The sequence below is a fragment of the Parambassis ranga genome, chromosome 3, assembly GCF_900634625.1.
Source record: "Parambassis ranga chromosome 3, fParRan2.1, whole genome shotgun sequence".
NCBI classification, from domain to species: domain Eukaryota; kingdom Metazoa; phylum Chordata; class Actinopteri; family Ambassidae; genus Parambassis; species Parambassis ranga.
This window is the reverse complement of record NC_041024.1, coordinates 1,664,776-1,682,662: the sequence shown is the minus strand read 5'-3', so window position 1 is coordinate 1,682,662 and position 17,887 is coordinate 1,664,776. Positions and strand designations below refer to the sequence as shown.

Here is a 17,887-nt window from a genome sequence, read left to right as displayed (position 1 = left end):
CGGCACACGCCGTCAGCAGACTCGCAGCAACAGACCAGCAAACTGAGCAGGACATGGATCATTTCTAGTGTAGTACCTCAGACAAACGGAGGGAAAGTGACATCTCCATTAACACAATTAAAAGGCAGCAAAACTGGAAATGAATAAATAATCTAACATAATCTGCTTGGTTACATCCCACCGCTGGAGGCGGGAGCTGAGGGGTTCCCTCTCCTGTCTTTTCAGGGTTTAATTGTGAAACATCTGCAGGTAGCATTCAATTCTACTTAACACAACAAAAGCTTAAACCACAGCATGGGTCAGTGAAGGCAGCAGCAGCAGGGCAGAGCTGCAGTGACGGCGTGACCCACACAAGCAGAGAAATGTGGGATGTTCTCCTGCTTATTTACAGAAACCCGGAGAACTTATTTAAAGACGTGTTCCTGCAGCAGCTGCGCGCTCGTTTCAAGGATTTATTCTGCGTTCAGTAAGAATTAGGTCATCAGTCATGACCTGAAGATTCAGTCGAATTAAAAGTGTCGACCGTTGGAAAACACAGAAAAATGTTCATTAGTGAACATGTAAAAGTAGAGAGAGGGATTAATAATACGCAGAATTATTTACACTGTAAATCCCAAACAAAAGCCAGACCTCTGTGTGTGTGTGTGTGAGGCTGGCTTTCTGAGCATGGCTCAGCAGATAAGAATGTAGCTCAATTAGACCTTATCCAACAAGCAGGTCACATGACACACACACACACACACACAGAGTTCAGAAACATGCACATAATCCAACACAAGCAGCATTACAGGCTCCATCATCTGAGCTCAGAGATTTAAAGTCAAACGCTCTCTCACCTGTGTGTGTGTGTGTGTGTGTGTACTTCTGCAGGTTGTTTCCACTCTTGTTCCGAGTCGTGAATCACTCCATCTCTTAATCCAGCGGGATTTGTAAACCATTCAAAAATCCACCAGAGTCAGGGGGGAAGGCTCTGCAGGCGCGGGGGGTGACAGCGTCTCCATCCACAGGGTGTGTGTGTGTGTGTGTGTGTGTCCGCGTGTGTGTGAGACGGGGAGATGCTCACACTAACAGGGCTGGAGAAGTGTCCTCATGCGCTCATGCACGCACCAACATGCTTTTAGAGGAGGCAGAAGGTGGAGCGCAAACACCGCCTGAGCGCTCCAGAGGAAGAGGCCGAGTCCGAGCAGAGCTCCGCCGCAGGACGGTGCACCCTGCCCGCGCTGGAAAAAGCGACTGACTGCGCGGCTGTCAGATCCGGTATCAGCCGGCGTGTGGGTCATTCATGAGCCGGTTGGTGTCGGGACTCTCAGCTGTCTCTGCTCCGCTCCTCCAGTGGAATGAGGCAGCCTGCAGCAGCGCCAGCACCACCCCTACCACGACAAGCCCCGCCCCCTCAGAGGAGCAGCCAATAGGAGCAGCCGCGTGGCCTCAACACCTGCCCCCTCTCTCTCTCTCCCTCTCCCTCTCTCTCTCTCTCTCTCTCTCTCTCTGCACAATTTGGCAACACAACGACGTGAGCTTCACACCAGGAGCCAGTCACACACATTCAGCCTCTAACAGCAGGCGGACACACACCGTCACACTCATTCAGAGACACTGCTGTCCACAAGAGCCACATCAAAGAGACATCACTGGGCCCAGACCTGTGACTCAGCCCAGGCCCACATGAAGATCAGTCAGGAGGAAGCTCAGGAGTACAGAAAAACCAGTTCTAACTTTAGTCTCGAGTTTTTTCTCTGAATTCGGACTTTTCCATGCACGTCGGCAGAGATCCGGTCTGAGCGGACCGCCAGACTTTGTTGGTCCATCAGTGAACATCTGTGCTTCCACTGTCAGTCTTTCTGTCTGTTGTAGATTCTGCTGTCACAGTAGTGGGCATGCTCAGACGCCACTCCCCCCCCCCAGAGCGCTGCTGCGTCACTCAACATGTGTAATAAACCCAGAGCCGGCTGCAGCCACTGTGGCGTCCAAGGTGCGACGGTAAGTAAACACATGATGTTCTCCATGTTAGGGCAGGAACTGAAGCACTCTGGAGTTTAGATGAAGAACACAGACCACCACGGAGCATAAACTGTCAATAGACATGGACAGCTTTCCAAAACTGATGCCGAAACATCTGGATCGCCCCCTGGTGGCTGGCTGCAGTAAGTCCATGTTAGACCATGCTTCTGCTCACAATATAGCATCTTTTTCCAACATGGCGGCGACCACAATGAGATGTTTATATGGCTTTGTTTTTGTACAGTGGGTGAAGGTGGAACCACCCGTCTGTACACAGACATATTTGAAGGTTAAAGTCTGACTCAAACACAGAAAACTTCGTCAAAGTTTTAAATGTAAAAGAGGAAGAGGAGGAGAGCAGCGCAGATAGCAGAAGGTGGGTCAGAGGAGGTTAATTATATTGTAAACCTGTGTGTGTAGCAAAGAGCTCCTGAGGAGCACTGTCCAGCTGTCCTTCAGCCGTCCTATCTGACCCAAACACAATCACAGTCAGCCATGCTACCAGCCCCACACACACACACACACCTGTCACTTGTGTGTGAGGCTGTGATGGCCAAACATATGGGCTATTTGCATATGAAGCCTCCTCTGGATCCTCAGCCTCACCTTGAGTGTGTTTATGTTCTTTAAAAGCATGGATGCTGCACTGAGTGTGTGTGTGTGTGCATATATAACGTGCTCGTCTCAGAGTTCGGCTCGGTGAAGTTGTCCTCGTCTGATTTTTTTTCCTTGCACTTATAAAAACAACTTGTGTCTGAATAATTTATGGCGTGCTGTTTTCTGCTCGTCGTGCTGCTTCACCTTCTTCCCCTCCCTCATCCTGCTCTCGCTGGCTGTCTCGCTTTTATCCTCACTTGCACTTTTTTTCAACCTTTGCTTTTTCAGTTTGTGCGTCTGCTCGGTCAGTGTGTGTGTGTGTGTGTGTGTGTGTGTGTGTGTGTGTCAGCCTTTCCTGCAGCTGATTCAGCATCAGGAGTGTCCTGGTTACGAGGCTTCTTCTCGTCTGGATTAATTCAGGACAATGATGTTTACATGAAACCTGGTTCTGTTTGTGTTCAGGTCCTGACCGTGTATCTGTATGTGACACAGTGGGAACACACACTTCATAATTGTGGGTTTAAAGTATTATTGATCACAGTCTCTGCATTGTCACCTATAGGTTTTGCCCATGGCAACAGAAAAATAATAATATTAATCATCATCATCATCATCATCATCATCATCATCATCATACAGCTCTGGATTTTGCGTCTCTTTGTCTGAGCCCTGCCTGTGTGCAGTATCCACCCACCGCCCGCTCTCTGTATTCAGGTGCTTCTCTGTACAATAAAGTTTTTCCAAACTACAATCACAAGCGGTGACACTCAGCATGGATCCACACGGCATGTTCACACGGTGTATCTGTGTGTGTCTGCTGCTGACAGACAGACCTTTAATATTTGATAAGCTGCCAGATGGCACAGTGGAGCCTCTAATAACCATCTTTAATAAAGGAAGTCAAGCATATCTGTGTGTGTGTGTGTGTGTTTGGGTGGTGGGGCGATCAAAGAACCCAACTCCAATGGCAGACACACGTCAAGAGCCAGACGCGTACATCAATAATTCATCACAGCGCGCGCACACACACACACACACACACACACTCACAGTAACTGACAAAAATGAGGAGTTACACTGAAACAAAGATGAGGGGAAATATGAGATTTAACAGTCAGTTCACACTTTCCCAAAAACCATAAAAAATGTTTGAATAATTTGTTTTTTTTAATTTAAAATCTAAATCTGTGAACCGACGTGTAAATCCTGAGCAGGATTTAGGAAAATGGAGTCTGCTTGTTTTCAGCAGTCATCCATCCAAACACCAAAAAAAAGAAAAACCATTTAATATTTTATTAGCACCAAAATGCTCCAATTAAACGAGCCATTAAAGACACAGGAGCTGCTGAGACAGCTGTAATGGAAGAGCTAACTCTGAATGAGGAGCACTTTAAACTGGAAATATCTGCGCAGTGAAACATAAATATCTGACGGGGAACATAAACGAGATAAAAGGACGATTAAAGGTCTGCTTCCGACAGACGCCGCCAAAAAGGTTCGTCATTCAGCCTCATCTTACAAAACAATAAAACAAACGAGCAGATCCACCAGCACCAGACGCATTGTAGAAGACGTAGCTTCATATTAATACACAATGGTTGTATCATGTCAGTGTGAATAGAAACATACAACCCCCCCCCCCCCCACGTATCAACAAATCCCAAAGTTCGTCAAAGTTATTGATCCTCACAGGTTCAGTTCAGCAGGATCATCTTCACTAATGAACACCACCCATGATGTCTGAAGCCTAAATACGACCACTAGAAGCTAAAAGCTAATGCTACGCTACAGCACGGTCACATGACTACACCATCAGCACCACCAGGTTCACCCTCTGACCTCTTCTACAGCACAAACACCTGGATGACCTTTAGGCCCCGTTCACACTGGAGAAAGTCATTCCAGCTAGAGTAGGATTGAGCCCAGACAGCCTTTAAGCTGGATGCGTTCAGACCTATTTTCAAATCTGGCTAGGACACACTTGTGTCCGCACTCAATCCTGCTTCATCCAGCATGTTTGCGGTCCTCCAAACCACTAGGTGGCGCCTCGTAATATACAGAGTCCGTTCATGCCACAGTAGGACCGCGTGTGTGCATGCGTCATGCGGTTTTTTGTCCCGTGTCGTGCCGTCATGTCGCTAGCCGGATTCGCTCACCACATTTGCGTTCACACCTGAGCCACATTTGAGCCAGATTGAAATCAAACTGGATACAGCCGGATTCGAGGTGTTCACACTCAGACAAAAACACATCTGGATTGATCTGGATGCGGCCGAATCCTGCTTAAGCCACATTTTTTTCCCCAGTGTGAACGGGGTATTAATGACATCATTTGTAGTCCCACTTAGCCACTTGTTAGCATGTAGCCTTTGTTCAGACAGTAAACGATCACCAGCGGGGGATTTATTGTGTGTTTCACACGTCTGACCAACAGAACACTCACAGCACACACCGAGGGAACAGGAAGTGCTAACATGCCAACACACTTCTGGGTATTGTGACTCATTCCTGCTGCACTGCGTCCAATGAGAAGCTCATGTGATGACACCAGCACCTGTAACAAATGAGACGGACCGGCCTGTGAAAAGCTTTCTGTTTATCAGCATGTGGCACATCTGTTGCCTAGCAACCTGCATTTAATACTAACATGTAAAAGTGTCTTCTTGTCTGTTTTGTGGGGTCACCTGTATCCTGCACAACGGTGCAATGAATGCTGGGATGTGTTGAGCTGTGAACGTTTCCTTCCTTCCTTTCCCCCGGCGGTGTTATCAAACAGCCTTCGGAGGAGGAAACCCCTGAATTCAGACTCTTCAGTCTGGGCTGATACGGCTGCAAACTGCCACTTGACTGCTTAGCGGAGGCCAATCATTCTCATTGATGTGGTAAATTACACTTGTGGTTTGCTGTCTGTTAGCGTGTTTATTAAGAGCGCTGAAGCCACGCTGCTTTGTTAGGGATGGATTTCCGCCCTGATGACAGCCAATATTCTCACTTTATTCCATTTTCAGAAGCCGCTCCGGTTCTGGCTGTGTGCCCCCTGATCCGTTCCACAGTGTATGTGTGTGTCTGTGCATAGCAGCCATGTGTTTAAGCGTGTGTGTGTGTGTGTGTGGCGACATTTCCTGAGCTGACGGCGCAGCAGAGGTGAACGGTTACTCGGCTGTGACTTGCTGTAGCTGTAATAAAGACCTGGGAGAACGGCTGCAGTCTGCTCCAACCTCCATTACTGTGCGACTGTGGAGGAGCCGCTCCAGCAGCATTATCCCCCCGACGTACGAGCCAGAAGGTCAACCAGCAACAAAACTCCGCCAGAGATGGAAGGAAGTTTCCAGAGCTTCTCTCTCCGGCAAAAGGCGAGCGGTGTGATCCATGGAATCACTTTCTGCTGTTTTACATCATTATCAGGCTCCACTTGGTCAGCTTCAGGGAAAGACACCACTTCAGGTCTCCACGGTAACCGTCCCCACCCTCGTCTATAGTTCGGTTTGCGGCAAAGTCTGTGAGAGCAGCAGGTCTTGTTCTGGTCCAACTGTGACGTGGTCACTCTGCACCTTACGGGGTTAATTTAAACAACGACTACATTTACATGCAAAGCAATAATCTGACTTTATGGAAGACATGGCCATGTAAACACTGCTTTCTAATGAGCAATTTCTAATCAGCAACCAAATGAAACCACATGTATTCCGGTCTTAGCTGCATTATTACAGCTTGTAAACACCTCAGCGTCCTCACGGCGTCTTCCAGCTTCCAGCTCGGGCTCGTGGTTTTCTCTCCAGTCTACATGTGTGAACTCAACCATCACTACTCCAGGAGACAAACAAGACAGCAACCAGCCAGGAGCTGAGGAAGGTTGTTAGTTATTAAACATCCTCATTAGGTTTAAAAACGTAATGAGAATTTTACAAAGCACAAGTTTTAAAAAATAAGCTGCAAATCTGCTGGAAACAATGTTTATGTTTGTTACCCGGCTGGTTAACATGTAACCAGGTGCTGCTGTAGCTACAGTGCATGTGAACATGTGTATGTAACGTAGTCAATGATCCTTTCAGGCATGGCTAAAAATCAAACTACATTTATTTGAGCAAACACAAACTAATACTTGAGTCGGTTTCCTGTTCTGTCTGCTTCTTGTAATCTTGTCATTGCCCCCCCCCCCCCCCCTCCTCCTCTTCCTCCCTCGCTGCCACCACCTGTTCCTCCGCCGCCTCCGCCTCTCCTCTGCTGGTGGCTTTCATTTCTCTTATTTTATTTTGGAATATATTTTTATTGGTAGCAGATTAAACTGGCAGAGCTGTAATGAGATGCCATTTTACTGCAGCAGTAGGAGTCGCCATCTGCCTCCATCTGCTCTCCCATTCCATAACACCCACAGACACACACACACACACAGAGGCTCGGACATACCACCACCACCAGCGTGCACACACACACACACACACTCGCCCACACTGTACATCAGTAAAGCAGTAAATCAAAACACACAGCGCCGTGTCCGGCAGGTAGAGAGAGGCCGCTCTAATCCCACCTGCAGGCGGTCGCTCTGACCAGACGCCGAGCACACACTCCTTAGCTTCCCTTTAGGCAGCTTCATTTAACCTTCTCCGCTCAGGCCCCACTCCTTCAGAGGAGAACCTTTATGATCACCTCACCAATTCAAGGCAGCTCCCTCAAAGAGCTGAAGCCAGGATTTAGAAACATTCGACAGCGGAGCAGCCTTCGGTTGTGCTGCCGGCTCTGTGACCGCTCACAAAGCTCCAGCAGGTGTTTAGCATCACAAAGCACAAACGAGGCTGGTGTGGAGTGAAGAGCCGGGGCGAGGGCTGAGGGAACGAGTGGTGATCATGACCGACACTAATCAATCTAAAGAAAACGTTCAAATATTTCATTACAGTTGTCATGGCGATGCATCCAGCAGACGTTTTCATGCTGAACTCTGCGTGACAGCTTCATCCAGGCTCCCTGATGAGCACGGAGCTGCTGGTCGGCCTGCCACAGTCCAAGGCATTACACACATGTTACATTGCCCGCCATCCTCACTTTTTGTGTGAATAAAAACCAGTTATATCTTATATTAAGGGTCATTAATGTGCAGTCAGGACAGACCAATACACCTCCGGGGGTCTAGAGGTCAGGAGGTCTTAGAAGTGCACGGTGACTGTACAGTTTGGCACTACTTGAGATGTTGACCTGATTTTATTTCATTAATTTATTCTACTTTATTTCATCTGATTTTAATGTTTATTAATGTTAACACATTTTAAATTCGTGTTTAATATATTCTTTCATTTATTGTTTTTTTTTCGTTTATTCTATTGCATTTTTAGATGATTGTAGCACTTTTTAAAGTGCGTATAAATAAAGTTGCAGTAAAGTTAGTCCAGACCGTCACCCAGTAGGCAGAGGCTGGTCTCCCTCATGACAGCAGCAGTTTTCTTTTACTCAAGGGGAGTCAGTGTGTTTTCACCCACTTATCCTGGTGATGAAACATTTTTATTACCAGGCTTTAAAGATGGAACCAGCCTCAGGTGGACACTCAGGGAACTGCAGCCTCTGAAGTCATGTATCAGCTCCAGGGGTTGCTGCAAGCCAGAAGTGAACATCTGTTTGACTCATGATTCTGATGCCTGCCTATGACACAATGTTTATGTAAAGAACACCTCTGCCTGTGCTTCAGGTGTAACACAAGTGCCACAGAATGGGGATGTGAGTACAAAGCTGAAAACACACTGCTGCTTAAAAAAAGAATGTGTGCAGCGGCGACAGGGCGACAGAGGAGGAATAACAGCAGCGTGCTCAGCAGGCCGACGCTGCTGTTTCTGTGTTTCTGTGTACGGATGATAGCAGGGTGTGATTCAACACTGCAGCACGTGGTTGTAGCAGAGGTCAGCCAGTGATTGCAGGGTTGTGCAGCTGGCAGCAGCCCGCCATCCATACATGTTTACACTGTGAGAACAGCAGCGGAGAGGAGCCCCTGAAGGTACCGCTCTAGCATCCGGATCTTGAGTGAGTGGAGCTCAGATCATTTGTTGATGTTTTTGGGAAATGAACCAAAGTAAAAAAACATCCACAGCTTGGCAGTAAAAAGAAATCAGGAAGTGAGTGAACGGAGGGAAGCAGAAGAGTTTGAAGCCACGGAGACGGGAGCTGTGTTGGCAGCTTTCTGTGCTCAGCGCTGTGGATCCGTCTCTGTCCTCCTCAGGGAAAAGCTAATTGAAACTCAGCCCAGCTCACCAAAACTGCTGTCAGTCACCCCTGACCACTGGACCAGGAGAGCCGCTGCTTCCTTTTTTTAACCCACTTTTATTTAAATCTGGTTAGCTTCTTCTAAACAGGTCTGTCAGCGCTGCTTTCTCTCAGTGGAAGGTTGAATCCAGCATCGATCTATAAACATGTCACACTCCCAGGATGCCGAGCCACATGTGTGTGCTGCTGCAGCCATCTAATCAGAGGCTGATCCACAGCTGGGACGCCAAGTGAACGCAATTAACCCAACAAGACAGCTGGATGCAGCACCAAGATGGATGTATGCGGCTCCAACACAAACAGCTCCAGATATGTGAGCCCCGGTCCAGACCCGCAGCCCTCAGACACAAACATATTCTCAGTCTGATTGTGCATAACAACACCTGTCGCTGCTGTTCTGTTATAAATCAGATGTATGAGGGCAGGTTCAGAGAGAGAGCAGGTTGGTTTTTATTGGGAGAGAGGAATCACATCTATTGCATCACATGATTATTTGTTTAATGGATTGTTGCAAACATTAAGAAGAATCAAAAAGGGACGGGCGCCCATGCCTCTGTGGAGTCACTACAAACTCTTCCAGTTTTATCCTCAACATCTCCAAACACCTGTACTGGACCGACAGCGGAGCGCCTTTCCCAAAAGCCTCAGACAGCTTCACTGTCACACAGAACGCTACAGGAAACCTGTCCTGCCTCATGCTGTAAGACTGTACAACACCTCCTCTCTGTGCCAGAGATACCACAGGCTCACTGCTGTAAGGGACAGATTCAAACTGCACACTGTTGTTCTTCTATATCATCACATCTGTAGAGAAGATTGAAGCGAGGCGTCTGGACTTGTAGAGTTTTCTAGAAGACGTTTCGCTGCTCATCCAAGCAGCTTCATCAGTTCTAACTGTTTGGTGGGAAACATGGTTTATATGTGGTCACAGACCTCAGTGGGTGGGTCTGGGTCAAACTTAAAAACAATAGCACTAAATGTTTCCATGGTTACCTGTGATGATCTGGCTGACTGGGCCAGGTGTGTCTAACGACTGGCGGGGGACAGGTGGACAGTCCATGGTTCTATTGGAGTGAAACCCCCTGGGAATGGATGGAATCACTGCATTGTATGTGGTGGAAAGATGATGTCTGAGGCCACCACCTCTGTTAAGGGAAGGTTTTTCCAGCTTAACATAGATGGCTTCCTTGACTCCTCTTTAGACCATCTGTCCTCTCTTTCTAGGAGGTGGACATTGTTGTCCTCAAAGGAGTGTCCTTTGTCTCTGAGGTGGAGGTGGACAGCTGAGTCTTGTCCTGAGGAGGTGGCTCTCCTGTGCTGAGCCATTCTTCTGTGGAGTGGTTGTTTAGTTTCTCCAATGGACCGGGACAAACAGTTGGAACTGATGAAGCTGCTTGGATGAGCAGCGAAACGACTTCAAGAAAACTTTTTGGTTCTGCATGTTTATTTTTTCTATTTAGCTGTGAACAATGTTTATACTGTTGAACTTTTACCGTTAAAGGTATATTTTTTAGTTTGCTCGAGCGCCTGTATTTTGCTGCTGCAATAGCAAAATTTCCCAGCTTGGGCTGAATAAAGTATTTTCTATTCAACTCTATTCTAATCAGTGTCCGTGCATTTGTATTTAGGACGCCTCCTGTGAGGCTCCTTTTGCAGCTAATCTGCCAGTGCTGGTAAACACAACTGATCAATAGGTAGCACTGCATTTTTAGCCTTGAGATGTTCACTGTAGCAACAGGCCATTAGAGGCCAGAGTCAGCAAAGAGCCATAAATCAATGGTGTTATCACACAACAGGATGGAGGAGAGCGGAAAACAAAACAGCTGCATTTAGAGCACAGGAAGAGGAGGAGGGGGAGGAAGAGGAGCGCTGCGATAAAATAATTATGTTCTTACTTCAATGCTACTTCTACACTTAAACAGACATCCAGATTTTTGTGAACTTCTTTTTTCTGGTTAGCGGATGCACAGATTACCACTTCATGGCTACAACTGATGGAGGGTAGTCACAGTTGCCATGGTGACGGCCCTGCTGAAACTTTTATTTTTCTGGCATGAGCCTGAACACCACTTCAGTTTGTAATAAAAATCTGCTTAAATCTGGCGACGAATACGTGTGTTTATCTTGCTGTAAAAGCCAGCTGCTCTGCTGTTCCCCCACATAATCACTCTGCTGGTCGGGCGCTACGTTCAGCGTGTTCCTCTAAAACACATTACCCAGCCCAGGTCCTGATGTGAGCCGAGCCCAGGTCCTGATGTGAGCCGGGCTCCAGCGGGGTGCCTGCCTCAGTTCACTTCAGGTTGAACTGTTTGGCAGGAAGCTTTTGTTCTAAAAGGGCTCAGAGGTGAAGAACTGTTGAGCTCCGAGTGTGAGCACATCCGTGAGTCTAATGGAGGAGCCGAGGATCCCGCTGCCTTTACAGAGAGGCTGTAAACAGGCAGGCTTTGGACACAAGGCCCACCCTGCACCAGTCCTACGCATCGTGACGGGCACACGACAAAAAAAACCACAGCAACAGAGGAGGAAAAACACAGCCGAGAGAAATATCAGGGAATATTTGGAAGATTAGAGGATGCTCAGTTTGAGTGCGCCAAATAAAACTCCACCCCACACAGTAAAAACTGAAAAGCTTCATTTCTCAAAGAAAAATGATTCATCAAAGTTATTTAAGGGCCTCCGTGAAGGCACAGTTTTAATATGGATGCAGCATTCAACTCCAAACTCAGGCTAGACTCTCTCACTTTATTGTATTTACCATAATGATGCAGCACAGACGGTCCAGGTTCAGCTGCTGTTTCCCTCTCTGCTGCACAGTCAATTTAATTGGCACCATTTTTAAAAATCAATAACTCATTTAGTTTCAGCTGTAAATAATAACAGTCTGCAGCGAGCTGGCTAATTAGCATTTAAGGTTTCAGTTAGTTAAATTAGAGACAAGCGTCACCTGCTCCTCAGCCTGAGACACAGAAACCAGAGGAACACACAGAGAGGAGCTGAGGAGAACTCTTACATAAAGAGGCTCAGAATATTGCAGCGTTAGCACGGAGCCTGTGGGCTCAGCGATGGAGAGGAAGCACAAAGATCTGTCAACAGCTTCCCACACAGAGAGCAGAAATGAACCCGACCACAGGTTCAAACGAAGAGCAGAGAAAAGCTCAGTCACCCAAAACTGATCATTCCACCACCGACCCGATCCATTCTATAACTCGGCTCAGCGCTGAAAGTGATGCATCCAGGCAGCAGAGGAGCAGCGACGCCTGAATCACAGCAGGCGCAAACCTCCTGTTTCTATCCAGACATGCATGAGCCTTGATTTCTGCTGCTTGTGAGGAAAACTTTAAATAACTAATGAGACTCAGAGACGGCGCTGCCGTGCGTCTGCTGCACTCTCATCTTGTGCACTCAGGTGGCGTGAACGAATCCATGTGCAGGAAGAGCCTGATTATCAGACGGCAGGGAGAGAAAGCGCCGCCCCGCTGCTGGAGCAGAGATCAGCCTCAGCCTTATGACGGCTTCCAAATACATATACAGGTATTATTTATATAAATACATCATGAACTGCTCTGCTTACACATGTCTGTGTTTAAATCAGTGAAACAGACCGAGGAGCAGCTCTGCACTCACTCCACCAGTGAGGAGGAGGAGGAGGAGGGGGAGGAGGAGGAAGAGGAGGAGGAGGGGAGGAGGGGGAGGAGGAGGAGGAAGAGGAGGAACTGGAAACTTGCCCTGTGATCATAAAAACACAACAGCTTCCTCACAGCTAACACATCAGTCCAAGGTCAAAGAACTAGCGGTGACAAAATAAGGTCAAAGTGTTGCGTTTGAACACACCACAAAAGGCCAGGGTCCATGGACAAAGTATTTCTGTGAGCTCTTTGTGTCACAGCCTTCGGCCTCAGCTCACAGAGCTGCAGCTTCGTTGGTTTATATGTGTTATATGTCTGCAGCTTCCTGCTCAGCCTGCTAACAGTAAGTATGAAGGAATCAGCAACACTGTGGCTGACCTTGTCCCCGTGAACCCATATTTGTTTTCAAAGCCAAACCCCCACTGACCTTACAGCACATTCACCAAGAAGTCTGCGGCTCATCTCTACTTCCGGTTAGCGATGTGCTACTTCCGGTTCACGGGGAGCGACACGGGACAAAAAAACGCATGACGCACACGCGGTCCTACAGCAGCCTGAAGGGACTCTGTATATTACGAGGCGCCACCTAGTGGTTTGGAGGACAGCAAACACGCTGGATGAAGCCGGATTGAGTGCGGACACAACTGTGTGCTAGCCAGATTTGAAAATAGGTCTGAACGCATCCAGCTTAAAGGCTGTCTGGGCTCAATCCTACTCTAGCTGGAATGACTTTCTCCAGTGTGAACGGGGCCTAAATGGAACCTGTAGCGTCTCCGGCCGCATCAGTGCGTGTCCCAATGGCAGCCAATAAGGGCGACCACAGGTGAGCGGACTGTCTAACAACCCTCACCCTGTTTTTAATGTCGTCAACTTAAACAGTCCTTTTCATGCTAAAGCCAGCTGTGGTTAAAAACAAAAGTTAACTTTAACTAACTTAGGTTAAAAAAGTGGAACATGGAGGCCTACCTTGCAAATGTCACACACCAATGTCGTTGTTCGTTGTTGCATTGCCGGGATGCCGCCGGCCAATCACAGCTCACTCTGAAACAGAACAGGAGCATTATTATTAAAACTGAACTTCAGGATGTATCTTTTTATTCCATCCACATCGTGAACAGACGTAGATTTATTTTCTCTTGTGCTGCATGTGTGTGTGTGTGTGTCACAAAACACCAAACATCGCAGCTTAGCAGAGAGCTGTTTTTAATTAACTGCAGGTATATTGTTCATCAAGGCCGGAGACAGCGCTGGAATATTTAGCTTCCTCTCTGCGCTGAATGGCTCTCAGGTAACGCTACACATCTCTAATGAAGACTCGGCCTCACTCTACACTCCTGTTGTTGTGGTTTGTGATTTTAGATGCCAAACTTGGAGAAGCCCAAACTTTTAAGTAGGTCTCCAGAGGATAAGGGCCAGACAGGCACCAGAATCTGTGCCTGCCTTTAAAGAGCGGCCGCCTGGCACTTTAGAGTCCAATTCTAAAGCTATGAATCTCAAACAGGCTTGGAGGAAAATCTCACTCTACACTACTCAGACACACACACACATGTCAAGATCACAGGCCAAGGCCAAAACAGCTTCGCTAAGTGATTCCTCTGAAGCCTGTGGGCTGTTCAGACTGTGTTACTGTCACACCTCAATAAGCAGCCGGCCTGCAGGAGGCATCTCTGCTAACGCTGCCATTACACTGGAATATTGGGGGGGCAACTTTAAAGCTTTATATGTAATCCAGCATTTCTTTCTGGGTATGATTGTCCTGCTTTTATATCACATCCAAACTCATTAATTGGTTCTGTCACATTTTATACTGACATTACCTCACACAGGCCACCAGGAAACAGCTGACAGGTGTAGACACGCAAACATCACCTATTCCTCTGACTGTATATGTTTTATTTTCACGTGATTATCAAGGATTTTTCAGACATGTAACTCTCATTAACTTTTACTTTTTATATGTTTATGTTGTGTTCTCTTACTCTGTGAGGCTGCTGCTGTAGCATCACAACCTCTCTGGCAGATCAATAAAGTAAATCTGTCTCCATCTGTCTCGGGTGCAGTGGAGATTCTTTGTGAGACAGAAAGCTTGCTGTATTATTTTAAACTTGATATGTCTCATCTACCTATCTATCATAATGTATGATCTGAATCTGGATGAAGGCATGAATCAAAGAGAAGAGCCTCTTATGATTCATTTTACAGCCCAAATATTTAATGTTTCACAGCTGATTTCCCAGAACATGACCATTAACATCCAGGGAATCTTCAGGAAACCTGGGCTCTTGTGGTTCAACAATGAGTTAAACAGAAAGTTTGCATGAGGACAGACCTCAGCATGTCCTCCCGGGATCTGCACAGATCGTCTTACAGCCTTCAGACTAGGTTTGGGCGATATTGGCAAAGAAAATTAATCACGATTTTGTGATTTTGGCATTTAGCCGATAACGATTAATTGATGACAGTTGTACCGACATGTTTTTGACTCTAAATCGGCACATTGTTCTAAAATGATTCAGACAAACCATCAGTCAAGTTAACCCCTTCATTGTAACAGGTTAAAGTAGTGATTAGGCACCAACCAGCCATGTTTGAAATATGTGTTGATGACAGATGCACAAACTGCTTCAAAATAATAACGAGGCAAACATTTAAAGTAGCTTTGTCCTTCACATGTTCTTATGTTCAGGTCACAGAGCATAAAAACATTAACATTAAACAGGACAAATAAGTTCAGAAAAGTCCCATCAGTGATTATTAAAGTTAAAAATGTGTCTGTGCAAATGAACCTGTTACGTTCTTCCAGCGCTTGGTTTGGTCGTAAGCAGCACGATGACTAAACGTATCATGGAGTGTATAGTGAATAGAGTGGAATTCTTTCCAATATCTGCTGGAGGAGACTTCGCTGTTGTAATGTTTCCTGTCTTGCTGTGGAGTAAATAAAGATCGGAGTTCATTCTTTTGATATGAGCAAAAATCCAGTTACTATGGCAACAACCAACGCTCCACGCTTCACCTAGCGCATGTCGCTGCACTATATACAGCTGTAGCCGGCGTTGTGTCCTCGTCGCTCTTTCTTCGGCTTTCTTCGTGCTCCGGCTTATGGTGACAGACGTTGAACTTATGTTAGGAACGTGCTGCTCCGCATCATCTAACTGAACACCGCTGCCTTCCACCATTATTGTTATTGTGGGCTCACATGTGCGCGGGTGATGGTGAGAGTACGTCGCACGCAAAAATGCGTCATCATGACGAGGCACTAATCGCCGTAATCGATAAGTGGCAAATATTAATCGGTGACAGTTTTTCTGACGATTAATTGCACACGATACGATTTTGCACAAGCCTACTTCAGACTGCACACAGGAAGTACTCCGACAGAAATAGCATGGAGGATTTCTGCTTCCAGCTCTGAACTACCTGATGCTGATTATTTGCCTCGATCTCTTTAAATTCAGCGGAGGATCAATAGTCTGAAGTGTTCCAGTAAACTGTGTCATCTCCAACAATGGGTTATTGAATCAGTGTTTCCTCTCTGCATCAGCGAGCTGCTGCTGATGAGGGATAAATGTACCTGGCTCTGTGTCATCAGCCTCAGTCTGCACAGATCAACAATCCACTGAGGGGAAGCCAAGCAGCGGCGAATCAGTCAGGAGCTCATCCAGTAATTCATCCATAATCTCTGACAATTAGGAATCGTTACCCATTTGCCACTTCAACAGCTCGCTGCACAAACACGCAGCCCCGGCGTCTAAACATTAATGAGGGACTCATTGTTCCTGTGAGTGATGACGCTACCGTGAGGGTTAACCCTCCCAGCAGCAGTGAATGAGTCAGGTTAATGAAACACGGTGAGCACACGCTTCCTGTCAGCACCGACAGTCTGCTTTATTTTTTATTGCAATAGTTTTATTTACTTTAAATCATACATACATATGTGCATAACCACTTGGGCCTTCTTCCACAACGGCACACCCGCCTCAGCTCCATCGTGCTCCACCTCTTTGTCTGTATTTGGAGTTTAGGTGACTGTAAGATGCTGTGACATCACTGGACCTTCGTCATACTGTCTCTACTTTTCTTTAGCCCCTCTACACTTCGGTACATCATATCGCTGCAGCTCTGGTCACCTTTCAGTGACGTGGTGGTTAGATTAGGCACGTGGTTCGGCTGAGAGAAAAGATCTTAGATTGGGTCCACATGATAACAAGTCCCAGCTCTGTACAGAGGTCTACACCTTACATGAAAAACAGATCCTGAAGCAGCACCTGTTCAAGGATTCTTCTTTTCTCTTATCTGCCATTGTCACTTTAACCGTAGCCCTGGGTTTCTGTAAAGTGTGAGTGCTTGGTGCACTCAGTATTAATTAAATCATGACACATATCTCTGACACAATTTGGATTTTGGAAGATGCTGCGAAAAATCTGAAACTAGATCAAATGCAGCATCTCCAAAGCTGAGAAATGAAACTACAGCAGCAGCGTCTGTAATAAGAACACAGCTCCAGCTTTGGCCTCTGGGGAAATAAACATGTTTACAGCCCTGTTAAATGATATTAATGCAGAACATTGAACATGCCTACATTCAGGACTGACTGCTCACCTCAGCTCCACGCCAGCTCCACATCATTACCAAAACAGCCGAATATTCTGGGTGGGTCAGAGTGTAGCAACCACACAACAGCCTGTAAATAATTAGGAGCTAAAACATGATTCATTACAACAAGCAACACCTCTCGTATCATCGACAGAAATATCGCTTAATGACACTTTAAACTTCTGTTTTATCTAAGAGACTGAAACCAGGAGCAGCAAAAGGGAAGAGGTTTCAGGACCTTAAATCCTACAGCTAAGAGTCCAACAGTGCTACATGCTAATGCACCATTTAACCATTAATTGAATAAATAAACAGTTACTACAAAGAGTCCTCTGCAAGTCTCATTACAGCTCTAATACAGTCACAGAACTGCAGGGTTAAAGAGGGAACCTTCCCTTTAACATCCTCCGTGTGTGTGTGTGTCTTCACTATAAAACATCCACCTCACTGACAGAAAGAAGAACCTTTTGTTCCACCTCTACAGTCCCCAATTACAGTAATCTCCTTCCTCGGCTAATCCCGCAGCACAGAACTTTGAAGTGGAGCGCTTCATTGAACATCAAAGTTGTCTTCTCCAGTCACAGAAACACTGCCGGCTATAATGGGCCGGCTGATGCAGGAGCAAACATACACTCCGTCCTGGGACTTTACGCATTCAGCACACTATTACAGAGGAAATCCACCTAAAGCTGGAACAAAGCTGCTGCTGGTGACCGAGCGTTTTCCACACGTTCACATTTTAAAAAGAAGAAGGAGACAGGGTGCTGAGCGCTGGATGTTAGCCTTCACACAGCGAAGCAGACTGATATTTACTTCAAGTGCAC

General features: G+C 46.6%; 1 protein-coding gene across 3 annotated transcripts in view; it reads right to left on the bottom strand.

The window, feature by feature from the left end:
• large2 (LARGE xylosyl- and glucuronyltransferase 2) overlaps positions 1-17,887 on the bottom strand; it is a 120,168-nt gene that overhangs the window by 49,738 nt on the left and 52,543 nt on the right. For 2 of the 3 annotated variants that reach the window (XM_028402119.1, XM_028402117.1), the window contains exon 3: positions 13,437-13,511. The gene's annotated coding sequence lies outside the window, so the exon portion shown is untranslated. Of the gene's footprint in view, positions 1-836; positions 1,323-13,436; positions 13,512-17,887 lie in introns of those variants that run through there. The other variant, XM_028402116.1, reaches the window with a different exon arrangement.